At 37.9% G+C, this 22,319-nt stretch overlaps 1 protein-coding gene across 2 annotated transcripts in view; it reads right to left on the reverse strand.

The window, feature by feature from the left end:
- The window catches only part of kek5 (leucine-rich repeat, immunoglobulin-like domain-containing kekkon 5 protein), a 413,026-nt gene that overhangs the window by 182,156 nt on the left and 208,551 nt on the right, over positions 1-22,319 (reverse strand). For both annotated transcript variants that reach the window (XM_076624520.1, XM_076624514.1), the window contains one exon: positions 18,928-18,995. The gene's annotated coding sequence lies outside the window, so the exon portion shown is untranslated. The remainder of the gene's footprint in view (positions 1-18,927; positions 18,996-22,319) is intronic.

Raw genomic sequence — 22,319 nt, forward strand, 5'->3', positions numbered from 1 at the left:
CTGGCTATCATTGGTACATTGCTATCGTACGTCGAGAGTGTACGTTGTATCGTTGAATCGTGTTAAAATTAACGTCCATTAGGATTGTGGTGTTAAATCGTATTATAAACCAAATCGCCTTAATAACTCTGGATCTTCCTTAATTCCTGCAATTCTGCGTTATTCAAACACCGAGAAAGATCCGTGTAACACAACGTTGTACCCATTTCGCCAATTTGCGGACACAGGAACACAAATCGAGAAAAATCACTTCGTTAAACCTTACAAATGAAATCTACCTTTGTCTCGAGTAGTCTTCTCTGATCGCGACACAATCTCCGTATCGAAAAATCAATGGTACAAGCTCAAAGAGAAGAGAAACGACAAACGAACGTCGACAGACGCGTGGAATCGGCCGTGAGACGCCTTTACAGAGACTTCGTAAACAGACATATTAGCCGTGAAGTTAATCATTCCTCTAGACCGTTTCATTAGACCTGTTCGTTTCCTTTGCTAATTATGCAGTCTAGGCTTTTTGTCGGAACACAGGAATGAAAGGTTGAAGAACACGATTAGCTGTCCGTTGAGGACAACCTTGCTGGAACTTTTCGATTAAAAATTCTGCCTGAGTCGATCCTTACCGTCTCCGAGTTCCGGTTAAAGAGTCACTCGGTTCTTTTTAAATGTTCTACCAACGGGCTATATTTCACTTTAATACCTGAAATAAAGGTAGGTTCTCGATGAGTGGCTCCTTCCTTCTTGCTGTTTAATTGGATCTATTTCCTTCTTTTCCCGTTTCTTCCTTTTTTGTATGAACCGTTCTTTTATCTTCCTTTTATCGAAGATTGTTAAAGTGCACAGTAAGATTTCTGTTATAAGGGACAGAAATTTTATAATATTTCGAATGAGAGTATAAGAACGACAAACTCATTTGAGCTCAAATAACTTTATCATACTTTCAAATGATTACAAGCTACTTAATTTCGTCTTGCGATTTTTCATTCTCTTTTTAATAGAATGGTCATCTTTGGAATTTCAATTAATCGTAATGATACGTTAGTCAATATGATCATTATTCGATTGTGAACCCAAATAAGGAAATTAAATCATCAGAAAAAATCCAAGTCTATCTCAATTAAATACAACAAACAATTCCCGGAACCCAAATTGTCGCCCGTTTAGAAACCTCGGGAAGAACATCATTCATCCGTAAGTACACCAACCAAATCGATTTCCGATTCGCCTTTTCAGCCTGGCCATTCTCACGCGGAATACTATCCGCGATCCTAAGAGAAACTTCGCCGCCTTGGTTCGGTTTCTCGCATTCCTTAGCCTGGCACTGTCAGAACACCGATCCATGATCGATCGTCTTTGTTCCCACGCTGAGTGTATGGAATAGTGCCGCTAAGTAGACATATTAAGCGGAACGATGCTTAGCTGTCAGCTCTTGTTCCGCCTCGACGACTGGTAGCTTCCGCTCTACTAATTGTACGCCGGACAAGCTGTGTTGTTCTATCGCGACCCGGTAACGGAGCTGCAGCCGAAAGGATCAAGACACCTGGTGAGATTCTCTCCGTTTCTATGTCTGTGTTCTGTGATTGCAGACCTATGGGAGACCTCGCTCGTTCGGGACTGTGAGAACTATCTCTGACCGTCGCATCGACCTACACACACAGCACGTAACCACAGCAGGCGATGCAATTAACGTAAACGCGGCAGCTGGTATTAAATACAATAAATATCGATACCGGTCTGGCCACGGGCTACGCCGCACCGTGGAAACCCCTGATTCCTACAACGCCATGTAACAGCACGGCGAAGAATCGAATCCGGTCCACACTTCGATGCCAACCGATTAAGGAAAGTAATTGAGGATCGAAGATCTCGTGTGCGGTTTAATTAGCTACGGGAAAATCGTATTGGACAATCGAAAAATTATTTTCCTTGAGAACGGTTGAAAATAAAGTTCGAGGTATCGGTATTGAATCGAAGTTTCGGGGGAAACTTTTAATTACCTTTAGGAGGATTTTGGTTTGGTTAATAACTAGACTTTTTTTTTTATTACAGTAATTTTAATTTCCGTCGAAATTACTTGTGTTACGTTATACGATAATGCTCCAGTGTATTTTACAGTTAAATAATTACATGTTGACTGGCATATGCAAATAAACATGCTCTGTCAGAAAAAACGATATAATATCAAGCGATTTAACATTTTGAGAACCGGAGACGCGAATTTGCCTCTTACATATTTCTTGCGGTATCCTATAAAAATGTTAACTACTGTTAAATAAAACAATCAAAAACCAATGGATGCTATAAACAAAATGTTATGAATGTGTTTTTACATTACATACTTAAATAACATGAAATCGTTGTCGATATATGAGATATAACATTGGCTGCTTTGAATCTTTTCAATTACTCCGAAAATAAGCGGGAATTCACGCTATATGCTTAGCAAAGAATACAGCCCTCAAAGTGTTAAATAGAATAAGTAATAAGTAGAATACGTCAAACCGTGTTGAATCAGGCACATTCTACATCTCATATTGGCAGGCATATAAGAAAATATGTTCAATACTTATTATTCTTAAAATTCATTTTATCTAATGATTTTCAGATACATTTTTTTCATTAATTGGCCTTATATGTTTATTATGTTTAAAGGGAGCAATGGATAGTATAAAGAACATGGAGTAAGCATTATTTTTAAAATTTATGTGCATTTGGAAAAGAGTAATTATCTGTATATGGTAATTATTTGCTTGTATCGCTTTCGGAGCTTATTTTTGGATATTTATTCGACGCTTGTCTATATTGTTTTAATTCAAATGGGTGTTCGCGACGCAACAAATTCTAGCCGAGTTTTATTGTCGAACACTTTGTTTATTTCGAGACTTTTATATCAACAAATTGGTATAAAAATACGTATAAATTGCGAACCATAGCACTCAACTTGATAAATCTCTTTAACGTTCTCTTCATATATAGATGAAAACAAATTGCGGAATATTCTTTAAAATATAGGCACCATTCGAAAGAATAAATACGCAGAGTAAAAAGGTATGGTAAAATTATATAGCAGAGAGAGAAATCAGTGGACTTACACTATCATAATTCTCAGCCCTCCATATCCGTTATAAATTGCCGTGTGAAAATCAAACTTCGTTTCTCTACACAATCTAATTCATTCCGGCTAATTATATCGTGAAGAGACGCGCGCGTCTCGTTTCTGAGTTTCATTAAATAATCATGGGATCATATCGGCCGTTCGATGACGAAAAAGAGGGAGAAATAGCGCGCTTAAAATCAATAGCTTGAAGCCGGAGCGGAGTTCGTGAGTTGCGCAAAGTAAATGTTTCCTTTTAAACAGCCCTCTAAAAGCGGCGTAATTATCTTGTCGAATAATAGATTCGTTTCTCATAAATGTAGCGGGACGTTGCTCAATTTATCGGTGGTCGATCATCCACTTTAAGAGATGTGCGCGCACGCGTGTATATTCTCCTCGACTTTTCTGCTCGCCTCTTCTTCCGCTTTAATTAAGTATTTCAAAGGAGGGAAAGGAGATGACGAGAGTCAAGAATTGGTTCGGGAACTCGTCGGGAAAGTGAATTCAGAATCAGCGTGGTGGATGGGAGTCGGACAAGTGGGCGAGTTCGGCCTGTTGTAGCTCCAATCTGCTTCGTGCTGATCGAAGGTTAGAGTAGATAGGAAGATTGGCTGATCAGATTTTCCTTTTTTTCGGCACACATGCATCCAACGGATATTTGAGAATTTTTTCTGGGCGTGCAATTTTGAACTTCACCGGCCAAAGTAAGGTCTATTCTATATAGAGTGTAGAGTAGAAAGATGGCGAGCGAGGATGAGAAAGAAAAGAGCAGTCAGAGGAGAAATATGGACACATCCGCTGGTTCCGCGAGGTAAACCATTATTACGCGTCTGGGTAAGGTATAGCGTATAACCGAGTGTGGCCGTGCCTCGATAAACGATTTTAATATTCGGAAAGACACGAATAATAAAACACCGCGTCCGCTAAGCTTTCTACGCGAGTAGATCTCTCGAGGAATCATTCGCGACGACGCATTTCCCCGAGTACGATGCACATCGTGGATCTTCTTTTTTTCCTTTTCCCTCTATATTTTTTTTTTTTTTTTTTTTTGCTTCCAGACAATTTCAATCAATACTCGGCTGCGCTACGCCGTCAGTTATTTGCTTCACGCATAGTTCTCCGCGCTCGAATGACACGTGTATGAAAGAGACCCGAAGAAATGAAACGGAAATTCGCGAACGCGTTCGAGTCGTGTTTAGACAGCTGTTGATGTTTTTGGAGTTGTGAAATGTTATTTATGAACGACACAATTATAAATTCTTCAAACTAATTCAGCTAGATCGCCCCATATTGAACCTTCTAGACGTCTATTATTTTATTTTCACAAAATATTACTCACTTATTCATACACATGTACGTGCTTACTACAAATATGTATATTAAAAAATCTCCATTATCAAAATAGTCTCGTTAAACGCGAATGTTATCACACGGAGAAATGCCAATATCCACGTAGTGGAAACGTTAACATAATTTTTTCTCCATTTTTATCATGACACTGTCAATCGATTTTCCATAAAAGTAAATATGAAATACGAGTGAATAATAGGTGGTCATGGAGCGACGACAACAAAGTTATCGAAGGTAAACGGCACGTAACGAGGCACAAATGAATTCCATTAGCCACTCGACTTACCCTTCGCTCGTCAATGTACATACCTACATCCGTGCATGACTATAGCTCAATTATTGCACCGGGACCTCCACGCCGGTGGAGCGTTAAACGTATTCAGACGTATAGACAGCGTGGAGGCGTCGCGATAAGGTGCTACCGTTATACAACTTTACGAGCTAATCATACTCGGACCAATTGATTACCCAACGTAGCATGAAACATGCGAACGCGGCTGCCAGCCCGGATTCACGATGGAAATTAATAGTGTCCTATAAATCTGGATTTAACGGTACGAAGGTCAAGGCACTGGCGGAGAAAAGAATCGTCTCTCGAATACGGTAAATGATTTTCCTCATGAAGTGTGAAGTGGTTTCCATTTAAAGTGAATGTTTCTTTTCGTTTTATTGTTTACTGTTTTATTGGAAGAGTATATGTCTGCTTATTTGGGAGGAGATTTGATCGAATAATTAGCATATATCTTGATCGTATTGGATTTGGTACGTAATTCGTGTCGTATTTTTTAGAAGGATGAGTCAATAGTTGAGTCTCTCGGAAATCAAACTGATCCAACAAATTGATACAAATTTGGTATAACCGAATAATATTGACTAAAATTCGCGAGAGATATTTTATAGATTATTATAAATTGAATTTATCCATGAAAAGCAATTTTTTTAAAATAAATTATCCCCATGACGTTGGTATTAAATAAAAAAAATCTGTACACATCTGTTCCCTGAAGTTTTATCGTGCGAATATTTTATTTTCATTGACGATTAACGCGTCATAAACATGGATGCAGGTCTCCGATAAAAGTAAACCTGCATATGCTGTACAGAAAATTGAATCAGGATTATGAACTATGAATTTACATGAATACTTTTCTCATTTTGTATATCTTTCTGCATGGTAGCAGATTTATACGCAAAACCCGGAACTATTTTTACATAACTGTTGTCACGAGGATTCCTGTTTAATTTACAGGATATACAATATTGTTCAAGTTTATCGAACATATTCTGTATCACGATCCGTGCCGCGTCAAAACAATAGATTATATTAAATTTCGATTATATTATTTTAAAATTCGATTTAACAGTACATGATTTTCCGCAAAATACATTTCACCTGCTTAAATAATTTTTGATGATACGCTTGACCGCTGTTATCGAAAGATTTCTATTATTAAAAAATACATATCAAATTTGGCACAATATTATTTGGAAATATATATTTCACTAAGGAATATCGAATATTTTTCAAAAAAACAATTTTCCATGACCGAAAACTGTCACTCACTGCGACAGTAACAATTTTCCCAATATCAACAGCGTTGTGTAACAGTTGCGCGGCCCTGATTGTCATTATATAATGGAAATCACGGAATGATTGCAACTGAAACAACGAGACGGGTCCGCTGACTAGCCGAACCAACGACCATACATGTAAATTACATTAAATATCGATTAAGCCCTTGCGTTCATGTATCGATAGGTGGTAAGAACCATTCTTCCACAACGTTTGACATCTCGCAACATAGATTTTCGATATTTAATACAATTGCTGTGATCATATCGTATTTGTGATACAAAATTCGTGTATTCACAGATCGATCAATATAAATTTGGAGATGTAGAAATATACAGAATACGTACAATATACAAGAATATATAAAATATCAAAGTTAGAATATGTACTTGTTATAATATTTAATGAGTGAAGGAAATTTCTGCCTGGGTTCTCCTTCTTTAGTTATAATCATAAAGTTTTGTGTATTGCTGATACTGATTAATATTCATTACAAAACTTAAACAAGCGCCATTCATTTACTAGAGCTATATCAGTTCATCGGTATACATAGGGCAACAAAATAGATGATCGAAGCTTGAAACAACATTCGCCATTCAGGTCAAGAGTACGTTAACTCATAAGCATAGGTACTCATAAGCATACGGTCAAAGTGTAACAAGCGAGACACATCGGGCTGGTATAATTTCCAAAGTTGCTCATTGTCAGTTTAATTGAGTACTATATGCCATCATCCCCTGTCTCTTTAACATTTCATACTGTGACCACCTCAACGAGGACGCGATTCACGTTGTTGTGTCCCAGTTTTTTTCGAGCGAGCCGAGACGAGTCGCGATTCGATTCAATTGCGCGTGCAGAGACATCGACGACGCGTCGAGACAACGAGTTACGCCACACGGCTATCGAGCTGTGTACTCGATAAAGCGAATGGAAGCACGATCGAGCGATTCGCGGTCGACAGGCGGAAACGATAAGGTCGAAACCAAAAAAAAAAAAAAAAATTTTTGTTCCAACGAGGTACTCCGTATCGAGAAGTAAATACGGATCAAATCTATGGCGATTACGGGAATAAAATCTAAACTAAAATAATTTCTTTTTCCTACTAACAACATCCTCCGGCGTTGAGAAATATGGATCGAATTTACGACGTAGGATTCAAAAAAATATTTTTTGATATTGAGAATCTACATTGAATAAAAGAAAAGTATATTTATTTTTCCAGCATCAACGTTTTCCACCCAGAAGTAAATAATGATCAGATAACGTCGAATCTAAAAAAGAGAATTTTTTCTAGCAACTCCCACTTATGTACAGAGTGAGTTAAAGAACGTGGGAAGTACGGCAGAATCTGATTCAGTGCAATAAAATAAGATGAAAAATTTATATTAACATATGCCCAATTATGACTTTGTTTTTGAATAACAAATTATTTTGTCTTGCAATTGTTGCTTAACTGCCTTTGGAGAAATTGTTCGTAGTGACCAGGTCCAGTTTCAATAGAAGCGTGAATGCATCATAGGTTGTCGAGCTTGTTCGACCAGTTCATACGAATTTGTCGGCAACTTTGGTTGTCTCGTTGACGATGAGCTTCAATACTGTCAACTAACGTTTCATAGATAAGAGATTTTAAATGCCGCATAACTAATCGAATGGGATCAGAAAGTAAGATCAACATGATTTATCCATTTGCCAAGAAATCGTTGATCAAGGTAATGTCTAGCATTACGAAATGATCTGTAACTCAGAAACAAGGTCATATATCGAACACATTTTTATACGAATGTTTCCTTTTATTTTATTGTACTGAATCTGCCGTATTTCCCATATCAAATCCATAACGATGTCCGGATAAAATCGAATTCAAAAAAAAGTTTCATCTATCACTAAGGTCTTACGTGTCGAGAAGTAATCGTGAATCAAATCCACGACGATGGCTGGAAGCACGTATCGCGATAATTTCGTTCGAGTATCGTCATAAAAGCAGCTCGGTCGTATAATAAATATCGCTTTCCGATTCTGAATTCCATGCTCGCGAATCCATTGCGTAAACGAGGGTGCGTCGCGTCGAGTCGTTTCCAACGCGGAGTCTCATTCGCCAGACGACAAGGAATCTCGTGTAAGTACACCTGGTTTGCTGGGTAATCCCCGTCGCGTAGAATCAAACCGTGGCGGCCATGTCGGAAATGTTCGACGTTCGAGACGCTCTTTACTTCTTCCGTGTATGTTGGTGAATCGACAAACCGACTGAGGCAAAAAGAACTCGTAAAAATCCGCACCCGCTAGCTTCGTGAAGAATTTAACGCTTTGTGCGATAGGTATGCCACGGGAAAACTTCGGAGACGTGTTTGAGGAACGTTTTATACGAGAAATATCGAGCTCATTGTACGGCGAACTGAGCTTGTTATTCAATTGCAAGGATATTAAAATATACTGATTTAATCTCTAATCTCTTGGTTCAATTTCTAACAAGATAATACTTTATACAACTAGTATTAATTATGTTTCTATCGTATATATATATATATATTTCACATTGAATCCTTTTGCTCCTTTTTATGTATGTATACGATTTTCTTCAGAAAAGCAGGACCGTAATTGTCTTTTCTTAACCACAGTTAATACCTCTCTAAAGGGATTATATTCGAAGCTTATTTCACGGTGTTTTATAAATACAAAAAATTATGAGTGTGTGTACTTTTCCTTAAAAATTGAATTTCAGCACGTAAATCATATTGTAGAAAAATAAAGCAAACTATTTCAAATCTTCTTTAAGATAAAATTGCGTACCATAAAGTATCAGCCAATCTATAATCGAATCAAAACCATTCGACCATCCTCCGTTATTCATTAGTAACATTACGTACAATACGCCTCTCGAAATTCGAAAAATGTCGAAATGGACGCACGCAGCACCGGTGGGAAACGCATGCGAATTTAAAATTCTCGAAATAGTAGCAAATTTGCGATACGTTCGAAACGGAAGCTTTCTAAGCGGATGACCTACATACTGGTTGCCCTGAAGTATTTCAGCCGGATCGATGAGTTAAACGCAGCGAAAGGGATCGAGCGTGCGGTGTGCACGCGTGCAACACGCGTATCCACACGGGATATAAAAGGGAATCCCTCGGCCCGCGACACCGATACTGTTTGTCCGACCGTGATTGCCGAACTGTGGATCGCGGCAATAAAAGCGCCCCATTGTCGTGGTCGCCCGGCTAGGCCACCGGTTTTTATTCGTAATGGAGACGTTGTTGCCCCGGAGAAATAGCGGCGCGAGCCCGTGAAATTTTTACAATTCCGTGCTCGCATTTTCGCCACGTTGCGCTCTGGCAAAAATCCCCTCGCATCTCTATCTTTCTTTCCGCTGCATTCCCTCCGTAATTGTAAATTATACGCGACGTATTTTTCCGGGAGAAACCGGGTCGAACGCGACACGGCCACGTGAGGCGGAAGAACGTGGCTGGCCGCTTTAATGACGGGCATATTTTTAATTAATTCCTGTCGGTGCGAAACGCTAGGGAACGCGACACTGCTACTACTACCACTTGTCTTTGAGGACATGCATTATGCTTTTTACGTCAGACGATCTTGCATTAGGTGACACTGTATCAGCAAATTGAGTATGTATGACGATCGGATGGGTACCAACCTTTTAGCGTGATGACAATTGAATTGTTTTTAAACTATGTTGTAGAAATGCTTTTCAGATATTTCGTGTTTGTTTGGAGTTATATGAAAGTTTTTTGATTGGCGACATGCATGGGATTGTTTGTGAGCGATGTAACAGAAATGTGTTAGGTGTTTGAAGCCTTTCGAACTGTCTGCTATGGATAGATTTCTAGGAATTTTGCAAGAATTTAAAGAATGAAATTTAATATTATGTTGATACTCTGTAAAACGTTGATGTTAATCGTATTCGTCTGTAAGGAGACAAGATCAGTCAATCGACGAGTTGGCTGTTAGCAAACATACTAAACTGATAAATTCATGGTGCGACACGCTGTACTGAATAGCTTAAAAATATGTTTAAAGAAAAAGTATATATTTACTATCACAAATTTCTAGCTACGTTTCATTGTTAAAAAGCTCGTTCTTATATTGTTATATGGTTTCCGTGGCATGAAATAATCTGTTCCAAGATCATATCCGAAGCTCGAGTAATATTTTATTAAGATAAATGATTGAAATAATTGAGAACACAGGATAAAGGAATATTATATATAGCTCACCTCTATTCTTAATTTTCCATATATACTATCACTTCATTATATCTACATATAGCACGAATTATTTTATAGTATACAATACTAGATATAAAAAATATAGTACAAAAATGCAAACCGCAGAAGTTTAGAGAATGACTTAACGACAACAAGTACTTAAGTACTGAAATACTTACCGACACATTCTCGAAAGAAAAGAATATCGCAAATTACTACTATGTAAATAGCACGACAATCACATGTAATTCGATTTGTCCAATAACACTGTTATACCTTTACCCTTTCTCTTTTCCACACCTAATCTTGTTTCACCATAAAAATCTGATAACCATTCGACGAGATCGTTTGTGTGAGGTCGAGATCTAATAATGTGTCATTAACATATTATATAGGGTAGTACGGTATATGTCGGTTGACTACGCTCGCAGTTTACGAGCCACTCGTGTCGGCACAAATTCTAAAACAGTTACTGAAAATTTGCATGTCCGTGCAGGGATCTCTAGTGTGAAACGGATGTAAGAGAACTATTATTCAAATCCAACCTATTTTCCCCGGCACGAACGACCGCGGCGAATTAGACGCGAGACCGTCAATCGTTCGTGGAAAAGACGGTCGTTTTAAGGCCGATTATTCATGTCCCTTGTTTCGTCCACCGAAAACCATCGCGTTTAAGTGCATCGTTAAACGCGTGAATCACGTTCAGAAACACACGTCAAAATGTGAAACGGTAAACGTGATTCGTACGTCGATAGGTGGGCTGAAAATTCAAGGAGGAAAAGATCCAAATTTATTTTAAGCGAACGGAACGGAATAATTCGTATAAAAATTCATTGAATCTAAAGAATCACAGGTACTGCAGTTAAATAGTTATTTAAGACGATAATTGAAAACGTTTTTGTAATGTAGACATTTATTCGTATACATTATCCGTTATTCTATAGAGTAAATATTCTATATAGCGAACACACGTGCCTATATTTTTGTGTGGAAAATTGACCGACCCTTTGCAAATTGGTCTTTTTTAGAAGTGTGTCAGTCCTCGCTTAACGAATACTGCGCATTCTAACGGCCTGTTATATAGATGGTTCGTGTAATGCTGTTACATTTGCTTTAACTTATAATACGCGTGCTCTGACTATGCGGTTTATTGCCAAAAAAATGTGTTTGACTCGAGGGCAATTGAGAGCAGTTGGTTAGTCGGTATTAAAAGCGAACCTTTCTGGACGACAAAGTTCCTAATTCGCTCACTACTGTTCGCTCTGGGGGTACATGCGTGGTTTTCGTTTAATTATGTACAGGGTCGACGATATTCAAATTTTTCTACCGTACGGACTTTCACATCGTCGAGGTAAAAAATTCTCCTCCAACGATTTTTCATGCGTGGTTCACACGACTTTTATATCTTTGAATTTTGCTGTAAAAGGTAACAGCCTCCTCTCAGTAAACGAGATAGTTCCATATCTTCGTTTTTTGAATAATTGCTAACATTGTATGCGGCTATACAAAATATTTCGTGAATACGAGACATAATGAAATTGGTATCTTTGATCTGTTAAATAAATATATTTTTAGAAAATACCCCACTAACACCGTCCTTGATATCAAACGTAGTAGTATTTTTCCTCGAATTAAGGGCTTCTTACAACACTCCTGCAGACTAAATTTACATGTTATACATAAACTACATTATGTATCGGTGTTTTCAAAATACATAAATATTCTTAGAAATCTCTATTGATAATCTCGCTTCCCAAAGTACATGCACAAGTTAATTTCCTTACCATGTCGGAGATCCGTACATGATCCCAGTATTAAACTAATTTATATCCAACCATAAACTTTTATTTGTCGACTTCATTCACCAATTATTTTATTCACTCTAACACGATTAGAATAATTCGAATATTACACCACTAACCTAAAACCCATCGACCCGTATACAACTCATTCAATCTCCCTTCTCGGTTTCCCCGTTATAATACCACAAACCGCAAATAAAATCGCACAAGTAGTCGAAAAATCTGATTTCCATCTGGCTTTCCGAAACTTTGCTGCACGTCCTGATATTCCCGGCAAAATTCTAAATGGGTCAAAAAGTGGTACGCAGTCGACCGATTGCCCTTTCGGAAGCACGAAGTTCGCGACGGTGAGGGTTGGTCGTACGAAAGGACTAGGGGTGCAGGAAAGAGTAGGGTGAGATACGTATACGAGGGTAAGAATCAAAGCGAATTAACTGTAGCGCTGGTATCCACTTCACGATTGACACTTTACCCGTAAATCGTCGGTCCCCTTCCAATAACAAGGATCCCAGCAAGGGAGTGTCGTTTTATCCCGAAACTCCCTAGGCTTCAAAGGGAAATCCCTGCGACTAACTCGCACGTGTATCACCACGCTTGCGGTAGCCCACGAAAGTATTTGAAAATGTCAGTAACACTATAGTGAAGCATGATTATTACGATTAATTATATTGGTCAAATTTGAAATTAATCTGAAGGTGTATACCTTTGTATAGAAGTTACAAGATATTTACTGTAAATACATATACTTACAAAAAAAAAAAAGATATGCAGCATGGCTAGCCATTTTAAATACGTAATATATATCAAATACGATAGGTTCCATTGAATATTGAGATTTATTAATACTAATAGATGATCGAATATTTGAATATCTTGTAGCTTCTACGAGTATTTTTCGAGATTGTTCTTAAGTTTAACCAATATAATCGCGACAGTTGCGTCTCATTACGGTGCTATTGAAATTTCCAAATGTTGTACATAATATATTCGGACAAGATTTTTACAAGTATGTGATTACTTTTTTGAGCCATTGTACTTTCAACTAAATTGCACAATCGGCGGAACTCGTTTTCGCTCATTTCTAATTACGATCCGTCTCGTAGAGGAAGCAATTATCGTTAACAGGTTCGGACGTTGCGACGATGTCGATGTCGATGTCGCTTTTTATCTCGTACTGGCTTGTTTTATTTTACGGGGAGAGTATCGGCCAATAAAAGGTCGTGACTGTCGTCGATATCGGTCGCGTTTCCGCCGGGAAGCGATAGCTGCGCTGCGAACATGTCCCCATGAACCGGAAGGAAGGGAATCCGCTGATACGTGAAAGCGCAGATGGATAAACCGCGGTGCACGGATCCATCGTGTAAATCACGATCCATTAGGGCGCCTATCGGGTTCCACGCGCCATGCCGCGCCATGCCACGCCACGCCGCGTCGCGTCGCCATGTTCTCGCGCCCTCGTTGCTTCCTAAATTAAAGATCTGCTCTATACCATGTGGTTCTGCCTCCGTATTCAGTGAATATGGAAATTTCGAGACGCGAACTTTGATTTATTCCCAAATATTGTTTGGAGCGTTTCGAAAGTTTTCGCCGTGTTGAATGGGACACGCGTAAATTGATTTTCTAGCGATTCTATTATTTTCAGTGTTGAAGTATAGATGTAGCGTGTGTGAATGATTGGCTTATTTGATAGACAAATATTGGAGCGAAAATAGAAATACATAAAAGACAAAAAATAAAAACACGTTAAGAGCTATTGTGTGCCGGTAAATTGAATTTAGTATATACTCGTCTTTGTTGAGCTCCATCGCAAGTAGGTAGAAAGTAGACGTAGGATTTAGCTAAATGAACTAAGATGCAGACCTGGAATTGTATAAATGCATCTGTACTTACTGAATTTTCAATATCAATTTTGTTCTATACTTTCGAATTATTTTTACATAAGCAGCATCTTAAGGATCGCATAATCGCAGTTACAACTCATTATGCAGTCCACAAGTCGAAAATCTCTGTTGGGAGAACCGAAACTGTCCATAGGAAATGTCAGTTGTTCGGTTTAATTTGACTATTGGAATCGTAAGCGGCAAGATCGGCCGCATTTGTATCACAGAGCACGCATAGCTGCATGTACGTTATGAAACGATTTCCTTCCCGTGGAATTTTCCTTGGAGTATCTGTTGAACATACGTTTCCAACGAATTCTCTCAACTGTCGGGTGCTAGACGCGCCGTCTCGCAAATTTGAGGTGACACGCGCGGTACGTAACATAACTGAGTGAATATCCGTGCCACATGAAATGCCCGTGTCAGCGTACACGCGAAAATACCGAATATGTTTAATATATATATACTATACGATATTATTACAGTGGTATCTTGGTAATCGGGCGGACAGTGGTATGAACGCGTCGATACTCGTGATTCGAGCTATGAAATATTCTCATAGAATTGGGCCAGCGATGCACAATCCATGATAAAATAACATTTAATTGTAATCAACTGTGATTAGTCAGTATATCTGTTGGAAAATTATCTTCTGTATTATAATTCTTCTACATTTACCGTTAGAGTTAAAATTAGTAACAATTAGAATAATAGATTAGTAATTGTAAATTCCTGTTATAGGTTTTCAGTGATTTGTATTCTTCATCGTGCACATTTATAACGGTGTAATAAGATCATCGTATATATAAGGTCTAAAAAACAGTCCTTACGATTTTTCAGACACTTCCGATAGTCGGTCAAAAAAATGTTTTGCGTATGGTATAAGTGGATCAACTCTCGAACTACTACAAATTGCAACATCAAGGATTTAAAACGAATTTTGATTTCGTTAAAAAGTTTCAATGTCACTTCTACTTTTTTAAACTGAACAATACATTTTTTTATATGTCATTCGAAGCATTTTTTGTAATTATCTACAAAAAAAAAGTATGAAGATACTTGGATCGAGAAATAGTTGGTTTAAACGATCCTTTAACTTTAATATTGCAAAACTTATCGTATGAAAGACAAGAAAAGACAGTGTAATACTTCTTTGTTTTTATATTTTACTTGTCTTTCGTATTTTTAGATCACCCTATATAGTGGAATATACTTATGACGTTGGGAAATGATTGGATAAAATTGAGAGTAGTGCTTGTGTAATTCGTATTTGATCTAACATTTATATTCACAATTCATGCGATAACGTTGCGAGAATAGTATTAAAATATATAAATTAGTGATAAATTAATGATCGAAAGCAATACTTGTCATCTATTTATAAAATCAACTCATATATTATGAATTTAAATTGTGTATTTAAAGAGTCACAACCTGAAAATTACTATGCTTATCACTGTGCCATTAAACTTTATCACGCTGCTACCTACTACTACAAAGCAATTTACTTATAATACTTATTAGCAGTCGTTCCTTTCATTTCGACAAAAAATTATAATCGATCGTAATTTCCATTTCATAAATAAAATAGATCTCAACTGCAGAGGTTAACGACTGGTCGAATGAAAGGAAATTATTTACTCGAGCGTTAAGCAATAGTTTTATACGTAATAGTGCTATACATAGTAAATATTTCATAATTCACGCCGAAAAATCTCAATAAACACTAAAATAAGTTCAAATGGAAACCTGAAAATGTGCTGAATTGTAGATCTGTTCTACATTATGAATAAAGATAATTCACATCATTTCTAAAAACAACAGAAAACTTAATGCACTGTTTAAATCATAAAATTTGTTTGCACTATTAAATCCAAAAATTCTACGAATTACTTCATTATCAACCTACAGGAAAACGCGCAAATTTCTATTATAGGAAATCTTTTCACGAAATTTCTTTCTCAATAAAATTATACGGGAAATTAGGCATTCATTGAAAACCTGGCTCTTTCCAGCTCGTTGATTCACCTCGTTAAATGATAAACGTTCGTTATTTTGGAGTTAGCAATTGAACAAACGAGCTTATCCGCGTTTCTCGCCAAAGCCGATTAAAAAGTAAACGAGAGCGTGAAGTAAATTAAAAAAAAAAAAAGAATTCAGTATCGATCGCAATGAACAAGCGACACAATGAACCGCGATGAAAATGTCACGGAACGGGCACCAAAAACGCGTATCGACTTTCTCGTTGAAACAGAACGACGAAGGATACCGAACGAGAAAGTATCGCGAATGTCCCGCGTCGTGAGAGATCGCGTAATGAAAACACGACGCGCGCCGTTTAGCCGGTGTAGCTTTATAAATCTCATTCATATTTATGCGGTTTTACTGTGATTATTTCGTAAACGCCTCGTGAAATTTCCATCGACGCCAGAAAAAAAAACACGCCTCTATCTCTAGTCGTTCAATATTTCATCAACTCTTTAACCCGTTAAATGTTTCGCACATCTAATCACTTAAAACATGAGAAATATGTTTTAATAATATTAATAATATTATAGGTATCAAATAATGAAAATCCTTATTATTTTACGTGGCCTGAAAAAATTAATCTAATGTAGCTCTTATTAATTTAGTAAAAAGAAAAATGGAAATTGTAAATCTTATATATTAGCAAATTAATCTTTTGAATTTATTTTATAAATTAGTCGATAAATGTCGCACTTGTTTCCTTTTGAAACGTTACTAAAAGGTAATAAAAGTGCATTAGCCATTAAATAAAATGCTACTTACATTAATCATAAAAAATTATTATACTGAAGTTGTAATTTTCTCGAGTACTGTATATTCTTCTGACACAATGCACGCTCTCTGTGTATTCTATGCGAGAAATACACGCTAGTGTTGCATGTTTAAGGTTCGATAAAGTGGGAGTGAAAAATGGAAATGTGATAAAATTGAAATAAAAATTTTATATTATCATCTTGCGATATTGGAATACATGGTCGAATATAAGAAACACGTGTCGCATTTTGGACACATATTATACGCTGAAATATGACTTTTTTAACGTTTTAGGATATTTTTCATCTGTCATGGTTTCCAGGCAGTTTAATAATTCACTTTGACGCACAAGAATTTAAAAACTGACGCGATAAAATGTGAAATAGTTCCAACGTAAGATATAATTGTTGAGATAATTTGATGAGAAAAAGCCTATTGGGAACTGTTGAATTACATTAGCTGATAGGAACTGCTATTAAACTTCATGTAGTGGATAGAATAATCGTTTCGATGATCGCAACAACTATCAATTTGTTAATAGGAAAACTGACGAGTAGCTCTTATTTCGAAAATTTTAAACACTTATCTGATTCGAGGAAATGATGACCGAGGAACTATCGTGCCATGTTCTCTGTATTTATCTGCCGATATTCTTTGTAGAAAAGCTACTCAATGAAAGAGAAAATGTATTGAAATAGATTACTAAAATAAAGTTGTATAAATAAATTATCTATAGATTTATAATAGAGCCCCATTCTTCGTTATTTCCGATATCATCTTACCTACCTAACCCAAACGCATACATATAAATCTTTTTTCTGTTTTAAAAATTTTCAGAACTTAATGTAAGTCTACTTGAACAATACTACTACTTCACATCCTAAACCTTTTTTAATTGCATTCTCTATCCCCTGTTAATAAGCCTCACTACTTTGCAAGGGTACAATTTTTCTAAAGGGCCATGAATTTTAATTTCCAACGCATAAAAATTTCAGTTGAATTCTCTAACTTGGATTAAAAAGCTTCGTTGTACATAAAAAAAAAGTATAACTTTCCTAAAGAGTTACAAAGTTTTAATTTTCAACGTTTGAAAACGAGTCTGTTAACTATATGAACACGGTTGAGTTCAACGACGCGAAAGAGAAATTTATGCATAAAAGTGGATATAAACACGACCACGAATGATGCGTTTCTAACAGCGTGATGGTTGCTGCGAAATGAAACGGCAACCCGGAGACGAATTTGTTACGGTGGGACGGATTAATGAGGCGATTATTGGAAGCGACGAATTTCAGTCCCAGTGTAGACCTGTGATCACACGTCACGGCCAACTATTTTATCGCCGGTGAACCGACGATCGGTGACCGGTGAAACGCCATAATAGTTTCATTAAAACGTTCCACGTCGATAAGTGTGTGGCTTATTATCGGTCTTTACGAGCGGAGAAAAATAGCTTCGAACACGTAGATGATCACTCAACGCACTAAGTATTATGCTCAAGCGTGATGAAGTTCGTTACTTCAAGGTTAGAAGTCAATGACGGATATAAAATTGGATTCTTTGAGTTAGTTATTAGAAAGTAGAATGATTTGTTACTAATAGAGAGGAATATTTTTAAACGCAAGTGATACAAATACAGATTAGAAATACAATTGATCGAAATGGTATCCTTTTAATTAGCTTCCGAGACACAGATGAAATCAATGAGATTTTGAAAATACGAATTTGAAAGTTTGAATATTTGAATATTTAAATGTTTGGAAAAAGTTTAAAAAGTTGAAGGTATGAATATTTAAAAATTTAGATATTTGAATATTTGAAAATTTTTTAATTTTAGTACGCGAAGAATATTACAACTTTCCGCCGTGCGTGAGATGTCACTTTCAATAGAAAAGTGAATGTCTTGAAAATGTTAATTTGCCATAATGCATTATGGCAAAGACAAATCATGAATACGAAAAAATCGATGACGTTGCTGATCGAGAAAAAAATTAGTCGGATAATACTATTCCCAGGAATATTTTAATTATCTCGAAGTGAACCTTAACTGTGCCTTACAATAGATGTGTAGAAAAATTAAGATTATTGTATGTCAAAGTATAATTATATTTCAATTCTCAACATAATTATCTTTAAATCTCACATAATTATATTTAAACAAGAAAAACTGTGATTTATCTTAAAGTTCTACTAAAACACCTTGCAAGCACTTTTAAAATACAGTACTTACCATTTTCTTCGAGCAGACGCGCAAAATTGCCCTCCACTTTCTCCACCTTTCTTATTTCTCACCTATACCTGAAAAAACACATTACGATTTAATAAAATCCCAACAGAAGGGCACAGACATCAACAAATGGAACATTCATAATCCCTTTTATAGCTTTCTAATTAAAGAATTAACTGGTATCGTGGCAGATCACTCAGACGACAAGCTCTATCTCATTTTTCACCGTTGATCTAAATTTTTACGCTTTTGAAGGGATTTCTCGATTACCACTTCACCGAAACCGAGAAGCTACTGCGAAGGTGATGCGTCGCAGGGATGTCGATTCGATCGCGGTAAGAAAGGATTACGAAAATAGGTAGGCCTCTGGCGAAAGAGGTGGAAAGTATCTGCCTCGTCCCCGGAGCTGTGATAAGATGCGAAATGGACGCCTGTCTTTCTTCGGAGACTACGAGAACCACGCGAGCGATGCTACGATAAGCCGATCAAAGAACTCAGCCAGGGAAGGTTGATAGTGTATAGTTCCGCGTACGTGAAGGCCGCGATATGGATTTTCACTCGAGACGGAAGAAAAGCATTCTCGTGGCCATAACAATACCGTCGTTCAATTGCTCTCGTTTTTCGACGAACCACTTTCGATGTCACGAGGAAGACGAAAGAATGCTAGCGCTGAAGAGACGAGGCTACGCGGCGCATATATCGAACAGAAAGAAAGAGACGTGGGTGGTTGGTGAATGGCACGAGCCAAAGGAAGAGGAATATAAGGTGAGCATGCTTTATCTTGGCTGACGTAGGCCAAGAAACGTCGAGTTCAAGCTGTATCGTTATCTTAGCAGCGATAACGATAGAATGGCCATTGCGGGGGTAGCAGCGCTGGGTGCTGCAGCAGCGCGCACGCTTGGTTCCATGTACAGTGGCCCGGTTCGATCCATCATTCACTCGTTCGAGTGCGCATCCCAACGTACAACCTCATGCAACCGCGTATGCACACGCTTCAATGAAAGGAAGCTGAATCAACTATAACGTTCAAAATCGAATGAAGGAAGAAAACTATATCTGCTGGCAAGGACTCTACTACGTAGACAACTACGTTGAAGCTAACGTTAGGTGAAGCATCGCGTTGGTGTGCATCGTTGTTGCCGATGTTTTAGACGCGTACAGCCGGGTTACTTTACTGACCATCGGCCATGAGCGCGATGTTTCTCCAGATGAGTCGGATATAGTGGAAGAGCGGTTAGATTTCCCTCAAGCCACTGGCAGGCCGCCTCGTTTATCAAGCGCGTGATGAAGCTGTTGGGTTAGGCGAAGGCCTCGACGAGAGAGAGCCACGGCATAAGCAAACCGCCCGGCTTATCTCAAATCGCAACGTCTTGTTAGACTTCCCTCTCTGTTCCCCCGTTTCCGCTGCTTTCCAACCCCCGTTCACCGAGAGAACCCCGGGCTTGCGTCACCAACCCTCTCGCCACCTTCGCCTTCCGTCTTCGCCCTCTTTTGCCTTCACCGCGCTCGTCCTTTCGTTCCTTGAATTTCTCGCGGCGTGTTCAAAGGAGAACCCAAGAATATTTTTCGAGCCGAAGGTCTCTCCTGTCGTGGCATCCACCACCGTACTCTATTTCTTCTTTTTCTCTTCCGCTATGCCAGCTCGCTCGCCGAGACCGTGTCCCGTGCCACCGACAGCGGAAAGAGAAAATAGAACGTGAGTATTCGATAACGAGGCGGCCGGCCCAGTTTCCACTCCTTCCACGGAGGAAAAGCTGTCCGTGTCTACGTAGGCAGAGACGAATTTTTCCGCCGCATTTTCTTGACCTGGTTTCACCGTATAAAGCGGAAGGGATCAGACACGACAAGTTTTCACCGGTTCTGTCGGTATGCTCTGCGCAAAGTCCGGCTATTTCGTTTCCTCCTTCCTTTTCTTATTCCTTTTGCTAACTTTTTTCTCTTCTTCTTTCTTTCTTCTTTTTATTCGCCGACTTCGTTCTATTCGTACTTTCCTTCCTCTTCCTTCGTTAGGTATTTCGCGCGCGTTCGTCGCTGCACATTTGCAACCTTGTTACAGTGGAAAGTCCTGGATCTCTGTATTTGTACCTGTGTGAAGTATTCTTGGAATACAATTATGGTAGCTAATTGTGAGATATTCTAACTCGTGTATGAAACTTTTATGAGCTTCGTGTACGTTACGAAATGTAATCAACTGTGACAAGGATGTAATAAAGAACCATGTGACTTGTTGACGTTGCTAAGGGTTAATCCAATGAGGCGTTATACCAGACTTCGGATGACGTTATGAAGAGGGTCAGATAACAGTCGTAATTAGAAAAAGTCAACAATAATATCGTTGATAAATGACCAAGAAGATTATTCATAGAGTCTGACAGGAAAGAAAGATCAGTTCTCAAACATTCATCCGTATTCGAAGGTATAAATAGAGATATCTCATTGAAATAATGAATGGAAATATTTTAAACTCATGACATTTATATTCTTACCTTTTATAACAAACGTCGTATGTTAAATGTTAGTTTTGCTATCTCGACTACCCGGTTAAACCAAAAAGAAAAAAATATTTTTGCAAGTGATCAACAATTTACCAAAGCCGAGGAACTGGTCGTAGAACGACCTAGTTTGCACGATTTAATATGCGAAACATAAGTTACGAACTCGCGAGGATAATACTAAATTTCCCCTAAAATGTTTGCACATCATCATCTCTTTGACGTGCAACGTATATAGGCTCGCGCGATATCATTTCGTTCCTCCAGGTTCAAACGCAGCCAGCTCACGCTGAGAATTATTAAAAACTAGCCACTTTAACATTCATCCCGATAACTACGTGCGATATATGCGTCAGCTTTCGCGCATCGTTCCGAGCCGCTTATCGATTTCACTGGATTTTCCTATGCGAACAGTCACACACAAGAAAATGCTACAACGATCGAACACACTCTGTTGTGTAATTGGCTTTGCTGAATGTTAGAGATTTATATTCCGAATTGCATGCGCTCGATAAAGCTTGTTGACGCATCAAAACGTATGGTGTAAGTACGATTCTACTGTTGTTTTTGACATTTGATCGCGAAAGTTTGAGTTTTAAAACACTAACACAAAAATGATATTACTATTTTTACGCGACTGTTCTTTTAATCGAAAGGAAAAATTAAAAACGCTTGGATTCATTTTGATTAACATAGTTTCGACTATGCTTTCGTTCGGTAAATAGGGGTTGCTTTTATCTGTTCTTACATTACCAGTGTTTCGTCCCTGCTCTTTCCGTTTTTTCTGACGAGATGGAAAATTTACAAAAATGATATATAATGGTAAAAGTTTGGAGCTAAATTTTCGATAATTTATGGCGATACGAACTGCTCAAAATTAAACACAATACCAAATATTATGGA

The sequence above is a fragment of the Bombus vancouverensis genome, chromosome 2, assembly GCF_051014615.1.
Source record: "Bombus vancouverensis nearcticus chromosome 2, iyBomVanc1_principal, whole genome shotgun sequence".
Lineage (NCBI taxonomy): Eukaryota > Metazoa > Arthropoda > Insecta > Hymenoptera > Apidae > Bombus > Bombus vancouverensis.